Genomic DNA, 15,424 nt, shown 5'->3' on the forward strand with positions numbered 1-15,424 from the left:
TAACCGGACTGTCTTGCGGTGCTTGCGTTGGACTGTCTTGCGGCGCCGGACTGTCTTGTGGTGTTCGTGCCGGACTGTCTTGCGGCGCCGGACTGTCTTGCAGTGCCCGCCGGACTGTCTTGCGGCGACTGTATGCCTATACGTAGGAATACTGAGTTTTGGATTTGGGCTTGGACATGGGCCTAAATAATACCGGTTGGGTTTTGTTGAGTCAGCCCGTGTTTGGTGAGAGGTGTGAATGAAAGTGGTGAAGAAGGTCGTACTTTGATTCCCAGCGCATGCTTAACAACATAGTACATTACCATATTAATTTGGCAGTGCCTCACTGGTGACACAATCATATTCTCAGCCCATGCTTAACAATGACTCAACCAAATGTCAGTGGTAAAGAAAGTCGTACTTGGGTTCATCTGTGTGACATGGGAACTAAGTGGCACAATATACCGTTTTAATTTGTCTACTTACATGCATGAAGCTCAATGGGAATCGAAACGTATAAAGATTGGGCCTTTATTTTCACAATGAGGGTTAGATTAAAAGGCCGTATGGATTGATTGATGCCTAGGCTAGGACTTACCCTTTTCGAAAAAACAATGTTGGTTAGATTTCATCTTCATTATCTATTACTAGCCGCCAACCAGTGTATTCGCACTAGCCATATGTCGATATAAGGAACTTCTGCACTACTCAAGTACACAAAGCTGAATGACAAATGATTAATATAACAAGTCATGAACGCTTTGCTGGGTTATTTATCTAATCGGCATGATAAGGTGTATGATGTTAAACTATATTTGTAACAAAAAATTGCATTCATCTGCCCATCAAATTTCAAAAGAAACTCTTGTGTACTAACAAACATTTACACCATACGTTAAATAAGAGCTACTTTACAGTTGAGGGTAGTAGGCTAGACCAATTGATCACATGAAAATCAGTAAACACGTTTTTTCTATGTTAAGTAGATGCCTGGAAACATAATCAAATTTGTTACTGTATCTTCATCTCATATGTTAGCAAAACTATCGAGGATAACTTCCAGATGCAATGAACTCTTCTTCCATACTATATTGTCTGGTTGATCCCTTGTGGTTTATTCTGAACTTAGTTGATGGGCAGTTTATTGCAACATAATGCTCCTCGACCTTCTTGGTTGACATTTTATCAAAAATATGCTCGTTGGTTGCACGCACCTCTTCTAGTGTCAGCTCCACTTGTCTCATGGTCGGACGATCCTCGCCTCTTATGTTTAGGCAAGCTACTGCAATTGTGGCCACTTTCTCGACCTCTTTTCCTCCATCCTCTATAACTTGTTGATCTATTATTTGGAACAAATTGGCTTCTGCAAACAGGGTAACAAAATGTACAACAAGACCCTCACCATCCGAAGAAATATATGAAAAGGGTTTCTTCCGGGTTAGCAATTCCACAAGGACGACTCCAAAGCTGTAAACGTCGCTTTTCTCCGTGAGACGTCCCGTGTAGAAGTACATGGTCCCAATACCCTCTTGTACCTTGGGCCCTCGTTGTTACCCCTGACTGATCCATGGGAACATGCCTTGAGGACCCAAAATCCGCTACCTTTGCTGTTAAAGTATCATCCAAGAGTATGTTAGCAGACTTGACATCTCTATGGATGATAGGTATTGAAGCAGTTGAGTGAAGATAGGCTAGAGATTTTGCTGTTTCAATTGCTATTCTGAGCCTATCATCCCATGATAATGAGCCCCGCCCTTCAACATGCAAATGATCGTGAAGGGTTCCGTTGGATATGAACTCGTAGACCAACATCGGGACTTCGGTTTCAAGGCAACAACCATAGAGTCTTACCACATTTCTATGGTTTATTTGAGATAGAATAGCAACTTCATTAATGAACTCGTCAATTTCCTTCTGAAGCACCTTCTTTGGTTTCTTGATGGCTACGACATGGAGGTCTGACAAAATCCCTTTGTACACCGTACCATGCCCACCACCACCAAGTTCCCGAGATTTGTCAAAGTTATTTGTCGCCTTTGCAAGCTCATCAAGGGTGAGGATCATCTTCTCCGTTATGCTTGCTCTTTGAGATACCAACTGTTCCAGAAGTTGCCCACGATTCTGCTCGAAGAATTTCCGTTTTAACATTTGTGCTGTCCGGTGTTTTACTTTTCTGGAAACATAGATTGCTGCGAGAACCAAAAGGACGAGACTCGCCCCACAGGCAACACCGATTATGGAACTTAGACCTGGAAGAAAAAGTCAAGTCCAGACCTAATAAGAACACACTGGCTAGTACTATAGGTAGTGAATTAAAAGTTGCAGCGTTACTGACCTTTAAAGAACTTGTTGCTACCACCTGGAAGTAAGAATAAAAATTCAGTTAATTGCAAGATAGAGAAACAAGGGTTATATACATTCTGAAGTGCGCATATATGCATATATAGGAGATATATAGGCTCCTGTTTGTACCTGAACACCCGCCCCTGACGAGGTAGGGGTTGCCGTGGTAGCCTTCGTCACATTCACAAGAGTAGCCTCTGTTCCCCGGTTTGCAGTGGCTGTGCTTGCTCTTGCAGATGTTGTTGGCCACCTCCTGAGGACAAATTTGGTTCCGCGATCTCAGCGTAGCTGAGGGACGCGATGAGCCAGGCTGCAAGACCTCCCAATGCAGAACAATGGGAACCTCCAGGTTCTGATGAGTCTTCCGACCTAGTTCCTCGATGAAGCGCCGCTTATTGAACCACCCTTCCTCTGCGATTAACATGTACGGGGCCGTGGATACCAGGTTCTGGTAGCTGTTCTGGTCGAACCATTGCAAGGATAACTCCTTGGGCATGCCATCCTTGGACATGGAGATGCGTGCCTGGCAGCAGCCGATACCGTGACAAGGCTCGTCTTCATCGGTTAGCACGCCGGTGTCATTGAAGGAGCAGAGGGCAGCACATCCGCTGATGGTGGCCGGGTTGCCATCCCCAAGTAGCATTGCTTGCACATTGCACCCTGTGAGGGTGAGCTCGTTGCGGGTGGACAACGAGTAGGGTGCCTCTTCGCGTGCCCTGAAGATACTACTGAAATCGTTCGAAGCAGCAATTATTCTTCCGGTAATTGTAAGGACGCCGGCCATGCCGGTGACACGCACTGTGTTGTTCCGGAGGGAGATCTCCACGACTCGAAGGCTGCCATCATCACCGAGAAGCAACCGTGGGGGGTCGTGGCTTGTGTCGCAAGTGAGGTTGAACCCTGGCAGGTAACACTGCGGCGGGCCTATACCGAATGGGTACGGCACTACCATATCCCCACAGATCGTGTCACAGTTAGCTGGCGAAGAGAGTGACAACATCGTCATTATTCATCGGAGCTAAAATAGATAGGCTTGTGGAAACCAAAAATAAAAAATAAAACCACAATTTTTCAGAAAAAAAAAGCAGTAGATGTGCACCATAATTCGTCAAATATCATAACACATATTGATATATTTTGTAAAACCAAGGAGGATTTAATATAGTCCTATTGTTTTTGAAACATGTAGCATCACATATGTAGAAAATAGATTGTGTACTTGACAATACACGCAATCAAGCTTATGTACCTAATAGTCAGGTGACAGTACTATCATACTTTTCTGTTCTTTTTTTTAGGAAAGCAAATATCATAATTTAAGAAGAATATTATATCAAGTTTAAAGCAGAGCCCTTACTAATAATTCCTCAAAATAAATAAAGTTGTGATGTTTCTCACCTGCGACGGAACTGACGCAGCCACCGGGCAGGGCGTGGTTGCCACGGGTGCCTGGCGGGCAACGACACTCAAATGACCCCTCCGTATTAGTGCATATACCGTGGCAGTTTAGGTGTTCTGACTGCTCACACTCGTTGATATCTGCACAATAAGCGAAGAGAAGCTACCTTCAAAATGCGTGACTTCGTCAAATCAGATTTAGGGACTGCACCAGCAATCAAACCAAGTCTTCTCTGGTTTTTTTATTTTTCTAGAGGAAAGGCTGGACGACCCAACTTTTTTATTAGAAAGCTCAACCAAGTGCTTTGCTGTGGAAACTTAGTGCTGTTTGGACATGTAATGTTCTTTGGACACAGCTTTTGACCAAAAAATTGAACAATATTTCAGTAGATAAGAAGACCATATATAGTTTCGCCATTTTTGAAAGAAAACTCCTCTTTGAATGAATACATATATGATTTCCGAATATCTAATTAACCAGAGCTTTAATCCTAGCTGAAGTATTGAACGTTTGACTTTAGGGTGCATCTAATTCTTGCAACTGAACTTCTTCTTTAGTTGCAACTCCATTTGCAAATTCAGTGAAGTAGAACGTGACTAAACTCTAACTTAATTCTCAATCCATTTTAATTCTCAATCCATTGAGGATTAGCGATGGCTTCAATCCATTACCTTCGTTTAAACGACAGCTATTAAGCAATAGCTAGAGGGAGCTTCCCTAAAAAAAAAGAGCTAGTGTTTGCTAACCTTGGCATCCGTCGGCGATGTAGGGATTGCCGTGGTAACCTTCCCGGCAGTAGCACGTATAGCCTCCTCTTGAACCCTTACGGCAGTGGCTATGGTTGCTCTTGCAGACGCCGCGGGCGGTGTCCCCGGGGCACTCCCGGGAATCTTCTATCGTAGTGTTGCCATGGCCAAGGACGACGATCTCCCAGTCGAGGCTTACCGGAACATCCATTGACGGGGGGCGCCGGTGTGCTAACTTTTCCGGTCGGTCGTTGAGGACCCACCGGCTCTGCTCGAACCACCCTCGCTTGGCGATGAACAAGCGCGTGGGCCACTCCCTGTCCGCGCTGTGGTTCCAACCGAAGGACGCTACTTCCACGTCGTAGGAGGCGATCCGGACAAGCTTGTTTCCGCCGGCAGCGGCAGCCACCTCGCGGTTGACGACGATAGGCGCCTGGCAGCAGCCTATGCCGGAGCACAGCACGCTGCTGTCCAGCCTCGACGGCAGGTACTCCAGGGGCCCTTTGCTGTAGTCGCAGAAGGCGGCGCAGCTGCTGACGGGGACGCCGCCGTTGATCTTCAGCGTCGCCTGCACGTTGCACCCCGTCAAGATGAGCTCGTTCTCGTTTGACAACGTGTAGGGCCCATCGTCGTCGAGGCTCCCCAGTGTGCCGTTGCCGGAGCCGGTGTGCATGACGACGGTCACTTCGGGCCACCCTGGGGTGATGTCTTCGACGACTTGGATGGTGCCGTCGCCAAGGAGCAGCCGCGGTGGGTTGCTTGTGCGGTCGCAGGTGAGGTTAAAGCCTGGCCAGTAGCACCTGGAAGGTCCCATGCCGAATGGGTACGGCACACTCATGCTACCGCAGGCGGTTTGACAGTCCGGCAGCCCTATCATGGCCGGAGCTGCTGACCCGCCGGTGGCTGAGATCAGTGCCGCTATGGCTATGGCCGAGAGCGGGATGGTCATGTGCTCCATGGCATGGAGCGATCGATTGATCCTATCCTAGAAGCACACACATATATAGGGAGTATATGTAAAATGTAAAAGCATCCTAATAGTATATAGTGCGCACTAACACCAAGGCTAGCAAATTCCGGCCGCCAAACAGGCAGCATCGTTCATATGTCAATGCTTTCCAACTGCTAATCAAGACTACCAACGCACAGATTTACATGAAAAACGTGGTCAATGAGTAACCTTAATTAACTACGATGGAGATGCTACACTTTTGGAAACGACTAAATAACTACAGATTTATATCAAAAACCCTTTCTTCTTGACAAAGAGAGGCACCAAATTTCATTCAGCTCAGTTGCATGATACGGCGTTGATCACAAAGTCCTGATAAACAAAATTCTGCAAAATTGAAATAGCAACACAAGATGGACAAGAATGAGCTAAAAAGGAGGCAGCTGACGATGGGTTTGCTTAGGCTCGAGTCATCAATGTGCTTAACGCAGTCATTTGTAAAGCGGAGAAGGCCAATATCTTTCAGGGTTTATCAAGATGGGGAATCAAGCACCGGCTGTCGATCTATGCCGATGTTGTGGCGATGTTCATTAAACCAGTTGAAACAGAGTTACCCAATTCTTTTTGGGCTGAAGCATTAAATCATGTTATGTATGTACTAAACATGTTCCCCTCAGTTCCTCTTGTATGTAATATTCCTTACAGAGTTTGATCAGGGAAGGATGTGTCATACAAGAACTTGAAGGTCTTTGAGTGCAGAGCATTTGTGCACGTCCTGAGGGACGAGAGATCCAAACTTGATAGCAAGAAAAAATTGTGCATCTATCTCAGTAGTCAAAGTGATGAATTTGAATATAAATAGTGGTATCCAATAAAGAAGAATACCTTGAGAAGTTGACATGTGGTTTTCATTGAATAATATGTAATGGTTCAAAGTAGAAAACAAAAAATTCTAGCTAGCGTATCCCGATTTCCCATATCTATCTAAGAGTAATGCTATAATGGAGAAGGTTTCGGAGGCATACCCTTGTGGTAGGATGATGTAGTCGTACTTGTCGCCGACCTCAGGGTCGACTAGAAGTCCTCTCTCACGACGTCGAGTGACGTAAGTGGAAGCACCTCATGGTTTCTCACACGTATGGTGCTCAACGACGCTCCCGGCTCCGATCGAGCGAAGTTGCGGAAGTAGATCTTCTGGATTCCGATCGCGTGGAGAGAAAAACTAGAGAGAGATGTCTCTATGTTTATTGTGTATTTTCTTCCCTCCACCTGGCCAATATACATAGGGGCAAGGGGGACTAGGGGCTAGGGTTGGAAACGTGGGACAAAAGGGGAGGTGGTGGTGGTGTGCCAGCCCCTCTTGCCCCCACCCCCCCCCCCCGACCTACCCCCTGGCCCATGGGATGGCCGGCCACCCTTCCCTAATGGGCTCCCCTTCCGGGAGGAGCCCATTTAGGTGTACAGAGCCTTTTTAATTAAATAAATGATATTTTAATATATTAATTCATTTCAGTAACATATTAATTAATTGTCGATCATCCGAGACACCTCCTGAACCACTCCGAACATCTTTGGGATACTTCTGGAACCCTTTCTGGATTTCCTTCAATATTTCTGATGAATCCAAAATTATCTTTATTTTCGATGAACCCTTAAGTGTGTGGCCCTACGGTTCGAGAACAACACAGACATGATCGAGATATATCTCCGATCAATGATCACTAGGGTGTTCTCGAGAATAATAATGACCCACTAGATGGGCAGCGCGCTTCGCTGCGCCGGCTGCCAGGCGTTCCGTGCCTCATGTGTCTCCTCACAAAAAGACTTCGGAAACCTCTTCGAGCAAGCACCATCTTTCATACACGGACATTTCCCGTTCATCCTACCACAAGGACCATGCACCATAAACTCATCGACCAAAGCATATGCTAGAGGATCTTCCAACACATCAGGAAACTCAGCTGACACAATGCCATCGATAAGCTGTGCTGAAGCCTCTCCAATAATCTCATCACTCCGCTGCTGCTGACGATCCAACCAAACCAATATGTGAGCATGAGGCAAACACCTTTTCTGGAACTCAACGGTATACAGAACTGCAACAAATACCAAACGAAACCAATCAGCAAAGACCATTATATAAAAATTAAAAAAACAATGGAAGACACCAAAAAAAAAACACCTGCACGCGTTTTCCCGAACGCCGTTCCATTCTTCACCTCACCATGCAGCTGATCAAGCTTCATCTTAAAGACTCTGGAAACAATATCCGGTCTGTCTGCCGGCTTCTGACCAGGCTCAGACCTAAGAGCATCCGCAACCTCATCCCATTTAGGATTACAGGTAAAGGTCACAAATAAATCAGGAGCGCCATAAGAACGGCAAATAGCCATCGCATCCTGATAATTTTGTGCCATGTACCGCTTAGAACCAACGAAACCAGAAGGCAAAACAACCTTAACACCAACACTCCTGCCACTGGCCGACCCCTGTCCCACAACATCAGTAATCCCCTGGTATGTCTCACTACGCAACTTGTCCTGATTTTTAAGGATAAAAGAAAGCCTATTCGATTCAACACATGCAAAAGCATCAACACATGCCTGCTGAGAAAGCCGTCCACAACAAAGATACGGATTTGCCTGACCCTTCCTATAACAACATCGGTAAGCATAGTATTCCAGCATACTAACTTCTGACCTGCCCCCTGCCGAAGCGTCTTCAGGCCCCATATAACTAATACCCAAATGAAAACCCTTGTCGCCATAAGGAAAAAAGCAGAGGATATTGGAGAGACATCAAAGCAGGATGCAAAGGAGATATCCGCTTCAACCGACCATCCTCCAGCTCAACGACAATATCAAACTTACACCTATCAGCATCAAGATCACCCACGATAAGAGCCGCTAACTCAGGAGCGGTAGGAGGACTATAAACCCTCGGATCATCCGAAGATGAACCAACAATTCGAAGCCTAAACGGCGCACCAGCAAGCTCAACCCGTTCCCGAGAAACGCGGATCATTCTAAACTGTCTGGCCAACGCATTACAACTATCAAGCATAGCAGTAAGAGAAACAACAATGTCCCGATCAACAACAATGTCCCGATCAGGAGCCGCACCACTACCCCCCTCAACCCCACTTGCACCCTCACCATCAAATACAGCCATTCGATAGTCAATCTCATTATCGGTATCATAAATATACAGCTGAGCAAACTTCGGCGATTTATCAGGCGCGGGAACCAGAGAACCAATACGATGCGAAGGAAGGACATTAATACGAAAAACATAAGGACCCCGCCCCGTATTTATACTATCATCAACCTTCACCCCCAGAGAAGAAAAGGCAAACATGCTATTGTAAGACCTGATCAACCGCATGAACTGAGACGACCCAGCTCCATCACCAAACCCAATCAACCGATCAAGAGGAGCCGGCCACTGCCTATACGGTTCCAACCATACCCTACCACTCTTGCAGCAACGATTAGTAAACATCTTCCTTTTATGGAACTTACTCAACTGAGTAGCCCGCTCATTATACCAAAAAAAAAAGCCTTGCAATAAGTACATGTATATTCAGGGCTACCGAGATACAACCTACCACGAAAAGAAGCTGCAAAAAAAACAACGAACACAGTAAAGCAGGCACGAAATAGAAAGCATCCCAAAATAAAAGAAACCAAAAACAATTAGTGACAAACAAACCTTTCAAAAAGGCAATATAATCTCGAGACATTCTAACTGGGCGACCAGTTTTCGAGACATTCTAACTGGGCGACCAGTTTTCAAAACGGGAGGCCGGACACCTAAAATCCATATACAATGCACGCTTAGCAGCCAAATCCAAAACAAAACGAAAAAGGAAACAGGAAAAACATAGAATTCACCAAAAAGATAAGGCCTCCTCCGAACACGACGCCGCCTTCGGTTCTCATGCGCCATCTCTACGGACAAATACGGGAAAAAAGGATCCCCTACAACAAACACCAAACCCTAAGAAACAAAAATGACAAACAAAATGAAAGACCAAAGAATCAAAGAATAATACCAGGAGGGCGGGACGAAGGGACAGTAACAAAAAAGTGCGGCGAAGGCAAAACCAAAGGAACAAACCCCCGACGCCTACACGGCGAACACCTAGAAACAATACCCGGAGCACCCGAGTTTGCAGAAGATGGAACCAACCGCGGAGCCACACGCCGCTCCGTAACACCGTCCAAATCCGCTACGGAGAACACAAACTGAATAAGACAGAGCCAAAAGAAAACAGAAAAAGAACAGCACACGAAACATACCCCGACGCTTCCTCCCCGACGCCCGCGACCCACCTGCACCGGTGCCCATTGCGTACAGCAAAACAGCTAGCCCAGAGAAACTAAAAAAAAACACTAACCCACCATCAACCAACCCAAAAAGACATACCTAAATCCAATTCCTCTCCTAACCAACAAAGAGAGGAACAACAAATTCTACAACCACCATCTGTAACATGCACTCCGATTACCAACCCACCTTTTTAACTAAACTTACACAACCACATCACCACCCAAATAAATAAGAAGTCAACAACATCATGACCAGAACCAAAAGCAGCAAACATCGTCTACCCTCGGACACCACCAAACCTGAATGAAATTCAGAACTCTAAAACTACTACCAGAAACATGCACTACAAACCCCGCCACAAAATCGTAATCACCAGGCCACAACGGAAATTCAGCGAAACGAAACCTATCATTACTATTTTCATAAAACACACATTAGCTAGCAAACCATAACTGTAGCATCCAGTTCAACCAATTCAACTAAAACACACACCGCATGCACTGTATAGCACTGAAATAGGCTGCAGCTTTAAAAATAACAGACCTAAAATGAGGACACGAATCTGAATCTAAACCAGATTCCTACCTCTCCACATAAGCAAGCAAAACCATAATACGAAAAGTAGTATATATATTTTCATAAAAGCACACATTAGCTAACAGGTCGTAACTGTAGACTTGATTTCAGGCACTTCAACTAAAACGCAGATTAAAATGTAGCAGATGAACAATAAAAACACGAATCTGGCATGCATTATATTAAGGGTGGAAATACAGGAAGATCAGCACACAAATCCAACCAAGCCGGTCAACAACTTTATACAAAGAACAACATAGCAAAGAGCGACAGAAATATTAATACCGGCGAAATAGTCAGTGCAGACAACCACATCGATACAGATGCCGATTAGAAGTTCATGTTTAATTATCCACTTTAGCAAGTCCTGCAGCAGTTTACTGAACATGCCAGCGGTCTGGCAAATATGCAAATTTTTCCTATCATCATTACTACCATATGTGATGTTTATTTCAGCTTGCAGGTTTTCTAAAAAGACACATGCATATCGGCAGCAGTAAAGCAGCCTGACACAACAACAAACACTGCCAATAAATTCGGCTATAGGACACGCTCTTACAGGCAAATTCAGGGGCAACTTAATCAGGCCTTTCTCACTTCAATGATGACATAAGGTACTACGATTCTACGAATCTCAACTCAGGTACTAAAACGTAGCAGCATGTCAGAGGGGGGAAAAGATCTCACTACAAAGAAGAGAGAGCAGCAGGCAGTTCCAAAAAAGAAAGAGCAATAACTGAGGAAGAACGAAGGTACGTACCTGAGCCCCGACGGAAACCAGCCGGCCGCGCCGGCCGCGCCAGGCGAACGAACACGGGAAGAAGATCACGCCAAAGAAACAGCCCGTCCAGAACTAAATCACGGAAAAAAAACGTGATTAACACGAGAGTAGGCAAGATTAGTCAGGGAAAAGAAAAGAAACAGCAGATCCTTAGTCAGGGAAAAGAAAAGAAACAGCAGATCCGAGAACAAAGGACGGCCGGAATCAAGACCAGCGAAGAATCGGCCGGAATCCAGACGCAATCTCGCACGCGAAGAGGCAACGAACACACAGTCGGTCAAACCCCACCCCACCGACGGAGAAGATAAAGCAGGCCTGAGAAGAACACGCGGCCATCTCAAAAAAAAAGAGAAGAACACGCGGCAACCATGCGCAAAACGGGCCAGGCCCAAATGGAGGCACATACACCGACACTGGGCCCCACGGCACCGTCCAAACGCTCAGGAAGCTGGGATTGCAACGGCTTTACCTCTTTTTAAGAATGTGTATTCTACAAAGATTTGATCGTCGTTTGAACCATTACGTCAAGTCCTATTCCCTTTGCTCTTCGATACCTAGTTCGATCTCGTTACCAACAAGGTAATTCAACTCATTCATATGTGATTCCATCCCCATGATCTAGTCATACGTGCAAACCTTAATGGATGTAATCTCACCGAGTGGACCCAGAGTAACTATCTGTCACACGGATGAACAAATCACGTATTTGACACATACGCCTCAGCCTATCTCTTTGGAATACCCGAGAACACCTTTATGATCACCCTATCACAGAATGACATTTGATGCAATCAGGGTAGCTTCCGGTGATGGTGATAGAGATTAGGTATGATCTCACGGTCTAAGGATTTTGGTTTGTATGCTTTCAAAAACATCGTAACATTGAACTTAGTGGCATGACCACGTTACGAGAGATACATGCATCCGTGCCTCGGACTTGGTAGTTTTTAAAAAACAATTAGCAAAATAGGTTACGCCCGTGATAATATTTTTTGAAAACAATTAGCAAAATAGGTTACGCCGCGATAACATAGCCCCAAATGTGGTAGTTTTACGTAATTTACTCTTCCAAGTGAGATTTTGATTACGAAATCACCCTCAATATCCAGTGGTAGATTCATGTAGTTACTCATCCAAATTATATTTCTGCATCCCATAATCCCACTTGTAAGGGTTTTGCGGTCCCACTTTCATCAATTTGCTATTTTACCATCTCAAGTTCTCATGGTCCCACATGTAAGGGTTTTGCGGTCCCTTTGTCAGCATTTTGGTATTTTATCCATATCCACATCTCATGGTCCCACATGTAAGGATTTACGGTCCCATTTTTAGCAGTTTGCTACTATACCTATGCTTACGTCTCTTGCTCCACCAGTAAGCGCTTCCCGTTCCCACTGATGTAAGTTTATCACCAGAGTAATGGTTAAAAGGCCTTGACTAGATGTAAACACTCCATGTGGGTAAGGCTGGACACGAGCTGGATCGGTCTAGGATCGGTCCGAGCCGGAATTTAGCTCGCCCATTTTCAGCTCGGCTCGGGCTGGCTCATTGGGCTAGCGAGCTGGAAAAACAAGCTTGATACGTCTCCGACGTATCGATAATTTCTTATGTTCTATGCCATATTATTGATGATACCTACATGTTTTATGCACACTTTATGTCATATTCGTGCATTTTCCGGAACTAACCTATTAACAAGATGCCGAAGTGCCGGCTCTCGTTTTCTGCTGTTTTTGGTTTCGAAATCCTAGTAACGAAATATTCTCGGAATTGGACGAAACAAAGACCCGGGGGCCTATTTTTCCACGGAGCTTCCGGAAGACCGAAGAACATACGAAGTGGGGCCACGAGGTGGCGACACCACAAGGCGGCGCGGCACCGGGGGCCCGCGCCGCCCTATGGTGTGGCCCCCTCGTCGGCCCCCGACTCCGCCCTTCCGCCTACTTAAAGCCTCCGTCGCGAAACCCCCGATGCGAAAAACCACGATACGGAAAACCTTACCGAGATGCCGCCGCCGCCGATCCCATCTCGGGGGATTCGGAGATCTCCTCCGGCACCCTGCCGGAGAGGGGATTCATCTCCCGGAGGACTCTACACCACCATGGTCGCCTCCGGAGTGATGAGTGAGTAGTTCACCCCTGGACTATGGGTCCATAGCAGTAGCTAGATGGTTGTCTTCTCCTCATTGTGCTTCATTGTTGGATCTTGTGAGCTGCCTAACATGATCAAGATCATCTATCCGTAATACTCTATGTTGTGTTTGTCGGGATCCGATGGATAGAGAATACCATGTCATGTTAATTATCAAGTTATTACATATGTGTTGTTTATGATCTTGCATGCTCTCCGTTACTAGTAGAGGCTCTGGCCAAGTTTTTACTCTTAACTCCAAGAGGGAGTATTTATGCTCGATAGTGGGTTCATGCCTGCATTGACACCTGGGGGAGTGACAGAAACCCCTAAGGTTGTGTTGTGCTGTTGCCACTAGGGATAAAACATTGATGCTATGTCCGAGGATGTAGTTGTTGATTACATTACGCACCATACTTAATGCAATTGTCTCGTTGTTAGCAACTTAATACCGGAGGGGTTCGGATGATAACCTCGAAGGTGGACTTTTTAGGCATAGATGCAGTTGGATGGCGGTCTATGTACTTTGTCGTAATGCCCAATTAAATCTCACTATACTTATCATGTCATGTATGTGCATTGTTATGCCCTCTCTATTTGTCAATTGCCCGACCGTAATTTGTTCACCCAACATGCTTTTATCTTATGGGAGAGACACCTCTAGTGAACTGTGGACCCCGGTCCATTCTTTAATACTGAAATACAAATCTGCTGCAATACTTGTTTTTACTATTTTCTCTCGCAAACAATCATCTTCCACACAATACGGTTAATCCTTTGTTACAGCAAGCCGGTGAGATTGACAACCTCACTCGTTTCGTTGGGGCAAAGTACTTTGGTTGTGTTGTGCGGGTTCCACGTTGGCGCCGGAATCCCTGGTGTTGCGCCGCACTACACTTCGCCGCCATCAACCTTCAACGTGCTTCTTGGCTCCTACTGGTTCGATAACCTTGGTTTCTTACTGAGGGAAAACTTGCTGCTGTGTGCTGATACGTCTCCGACGTATCGATAATTTCCTATGTTCCATGCCACATTATTGATGATATCTACATGTTTTATGCACACTTTATGTCATATTTATGCATTTTCCGGAACTAACCTATTAACAAGATGCTCGAAGTGCCGATTCTGTCGTTTCTCGCTGTTTTTGGTTTCGGAAATCCTAGTAAGGAAATATTCTCGGAATTGGACGAAATCAAAGCCCGAGGGCCTATTTTTCCACGAAGCTTCCGAAGTCCGAAGGAGAGACGAAGAGGGGCCACGAGGGGGCCACACCCTAGGGCGGCGCCCCCTTGGCCGCGCGGCCCCGTGGTGTGGGGCCCTCGTGCCGCCTCTTGACCTACCCTTCCGCCTACAAATAGCCTCCGTGACGAAACCCCCAGTACCGAGAGCCACGATACGGAAAACCTTACTGAGACGCCGTCGCCGCCGATCCCATCTCGGGGGATCCAGGAGATCGCCTCCGGCACCCTGCCGGAGAGGGGAAACATCTCCCGGAGGACTCTACGCCGCCATGGTCGCCTCCGGTGTGATGAGTGAGTAGTCTACCCCTGGACTATGGGTCCATAGCAGTAGCTAGATGGTTGTCTTCTCCTCATTGTGCTATCATTGTCGGATCTTGTGAGCTGCCTAACATGATCAAGATCATCTATCTGTAATTCTATATGTTGTGTTTGTCGGGATCCGATGGATAGAGAATACTATGTCATGTTAATTATCAAGTTATTATACATGTGTTGTTTATGATCTTGCATACTCTCCGTTTCTAGTAGAGGCTCTGCCAAGTTTTTACTTTTAACTCCAAGAGGGAGTACTTATGCTCGATAGTGGGTTCATGCCCGCATTGACACCGGGACAGTGATGTAAAGTTCTAAGGTTGTGTTGTGCTCGTTGCCACTAGGGATAAAACATTGGCGCTATGTCCGAGGATGTAGTTGTTGATTACATTACGCACCATACTTAATGCAATTGTCTGTTGTTTGCAACTTAATACTGGAGGGGGTTCGGATGATAACCTGAAGGTGGACTTTTTAGGCATAGATGCAGTTGGATGGCGGTCTATGTACTTTGTCGTAATGCCCAATTAAATCTCACTATACTTATCATGTCATGTATGTGCATTGTTATGCCCTCTCTATTTGTCAATTGCCCGACTGTAATTTGTTCACCCAACATGCTTTTATCTT

At 45.8% G+C, this 15,424-nt stretch overlaps 1 pseudogene; it reads right to left on the reverse strand.

Moving 5' to 3' along the window:
- Positions 1-1,022: 1,022 nt before the first annotated feature.
- Positions 1,023-8,590, reverse strand: LOC124708722 (annotated as a pseudogene).
- Positions 8,591-15,424: the final 6,834 nt, after the last annotated feature.

The sequence above is a fragment of the Lolium rigidum genome, chromosome 1 (genome assembly GCF_022539505.1).
Source record: "Lolium rigidum isolate FL_2022 chromosome 1, APGP_CSIRO_Lrig_0.1, whole genome shotgun sequence".
NCBI lineage: Eukaryota > Viridiplantae > Streptophyta > Magnoliopsida > Poales > Poaceae > Lolium > Lolium rigidum.